This window comes from Haliotis rubra, unplaced genomic scaffold, assembly GCF_003918875.1.
Source record: "Haliotis rubra isolate DU_JTF1 unplaced genomic scaffold, ASM391887v1 Scf256, whole genome shotgun sequence".
Taxonomy (NCBI): Eukaryota; Metazoa; Mollusca; class Gastropoda; order Lepetellida; family Haliotidae; genus Haliotis; species Haliotis rubra.
Genome location: NW_025766625.1, coordinates 14286 through 17170, shown reverse-complemented (window position 1 = coordinate 17170; position 2885 = coordinate 14286). Strand labels below are relative to the sequence as shown.

At 38.3% G+C, this 2885-nt stretch overlaps 1 long non-coding RNA gene across 1 annotated transcript; it reads right to left on the bottom strand.

The window, feature by feature from the left end:
- Positions 1 to 720: 720 nt before the first annotated feature.
- On the bottom strand, positions 721 to 2627 carry LOC124279737. Its single transcript, XR_006899462.1, has 3 exons — positions 2383 to 2627; positions 1107 to 1193; positions 721 to 881 (listed from the first exon to the last, which is right to left on the bottom strand). It is a non-coding gene; the product is annotated as an uncharacterized LOC124279737 (long non-coding RNA).
- Positions 2628 to 2885: the final 258 nt, after the last annotated feature.

Here is a 2885-nt window from a genome sequence, read left to right as displayed (position 1 = left end):
GGATTGTAGAGATTTATCATTCACAGACATTAGCTATGTTGTGAAAGCCTAGTGCTAGGGAAAGGCACTTACCTTGCTTCGTAAGCGTAGATGATGGGGAGATCAAGCGTTCTGAATGTACTGCAATTTGCGTCTGTTCTCGTCAGTGTCTGCCCAGATAGCATTCTGACGCTATTCCAACGTAGGCGTGATCGGCCGGACCAACGCTGAATAATCGTTATAAACAAACGCTACCCAATGTTGGATCAACGCCTGTTTCATTCCTCAATACCTCTTACCTACCCTGAAATGTTTGTACAAGTCTCGCAATACTATCACATCGCAAGCAATACATTCTTCAAGTTGAATTCACTCTCTCTATCTTTGCTGGACACCACTGGACAGCTTTATGTAGGCTCAAGAAAATTTTTAATTGTTTCTGAATACAATTAGTTAAAATATTATGCATATTTCAAAACAACTTTCAAGTCTATATATATCATAAACGATATTAAAAAATAGTTGATTTTTAAATAGATAACCATTAGGCAACAGGCCCTGGAAAAAAATCCAAACACTATGATTTGAAACATTAAATTTTTCTTGGCCTTACCCCAGACATTTAACACCAAGGGCAAGAGTGAGAGCAGCAAAATAGTCTCTGCATCTGATGCCCCACAATCCATTTTCTTGATCAGTTAAAAGTTTGATGATGACAGCAACAAAATGAACAAAAGATAATTCTGGTTGAGATGATCTTAATTTATTTCTTAAATTACAAGTCAGGACTTGGACTGAGTGGCAGGGCATCCTTATATTTTCAGTTATCAGATGAGGAGGAGAAAGAAATAATCACAGGAGATCTTCATCTGTATACAAGGTCTATGCTTGTGCCTTGGCCTCTGAATAAAAATAAATGACATAAACATCTAATGACTTCACAAGACATCTATTATTGATGTAAACAAACATTGGCTACTTTTTAAAACATCAATGGATATCTGGTGTCACTGAATCACATTAGAAAATTACTTAAATGATTTGGATATATCAAGTTTTAAAATTAAGGTTTTTTTTAGATATTTTCATTCTGGAAGATGTTTCCATTTTTTCTGCATTATACATACCTTTTGTATGGGTACATCAGTTGGAATCACCACTCCTTCATGTTCTGTACTTCACGTGAATATGCTGCCACAAGCTGTAAACATCACCTGCACAGAAACCACAAGCTATGACTTTCTTACTTTAACAATATAGATCTAGATTAACCCCATTTCTGAAAAGAATGATGTAGCTGGTGTCAGTTTAAGTAGATATGGTGATTACTGTAAAGTAGTGAATTTACCTTTCTATTGTATCTTACATTCTATTAAAACTGGTAACTCAAACATAGAATAAATGCAAAATAAAAAATGTAAATTTGTAAAATAGCATAGCTTTGATGATATCAGAAAAGTCGAAAAAACAATGCAGTCGTATCAACTACATGTATATATATTTGCATACTGAAGCGATTTTGTTTCATACGTGTTAATTCAGTTTAGCATAAATAATTTTCATTGATTTAATTTTGGTAAGATGCTAGTCAAATTTTGCACATTCGTGAGGAATAATCTTACCTACGATCACATAATTTCGGCTGCTTATTTATCGAATGGCATTGGCAACAATTATTTAAATAGTGGTCGGAAAATTGAACTAAAATTATGTGGGCTGAGCCAAGCGTATTTCACATTTGCCTGTCTGGGTGTCACATTTTACAAGGATCCATCCTAAACTCACTTCATGAAAATTATTTATGCTGTACTGAAATACCATGTTAGCTTATAGAAATTACGTGAAGTGTCCGAATATAACCGGCACGAGTCTGTACACGCCCAGACAGTGATCGAAAACTGAACTCGCGATTCGCTTACACCAGTGAAGCTCCGCACGACGAGTGTATGGACGACTGGTACTATAACTGTAATATTGTTTACTGTTGCCACAATCAACCGTCATATAACAAATGCCACATACGGGATCATTCGGTTGTCATGTAGGTGGATGGACGGCTCATGATCTCCGGCGCAATACAGCGAGCAGGCGAGGGTCACTCGCCGACTTGTAACTTTAAACTTATATGCACTCTCGATCACAACGAACTAATTGATACTGACAAGCTCGATTTTCTTTTGATGCTGGAATGCTGCATTTTCAAAGCCACCAGTGTGATCACATACATGTACTTATTGGGTTTCAGTCATGAATTTCCTTAGCCGAGAAACGCGATGTGGTCATTTAATTTCAAGTAAATAATCATTCACATTGGTATTTCTGAATGAACCATGACTGTTTTTCGGTGGGCACAGTTCTGAAATAGAGTTGAACATAATAAAAAACACAAAATGAAACACTTACCGCTATATATTCGAGGAAACCTGTACTCCGATGTCCAAGCTTGTGATCATGTCGCGTCGTCTGCTCGAAGAATGTGAGCGCCCTCTGGGAAAAGCTAACAGTTTGGAGTAGCGTCCCTTTAATAAAATATCCGCGAGGCTTCCCCGATGTTGGGCCAACGTCGGGCCAACGTATGAAATCCGACCGCGACGTTGCCAACCATTGCCAACGTTGGGCCAACGTCGGAATGCTATCTGGGGTGGTCTCGATCTGTCATCTGTCAGATTTGGCGGGTAAGTTGATCACGTGCCCCGATCACACCCGGAAACATGCGAGTATCACTGGATGGCCAATCCGATGAAACCCGATGTACGAGTGCGGAAGCACTGATCACTACAGCTAGAACATGTTTAACAATCACAACAATCTCAACAATACATGTATATAACTTAATTACGATTAACAAAGTCCACAATTTTGCTCTGCACACCACGTCTTGCAGACTTCATTTTGTCGACTGCATC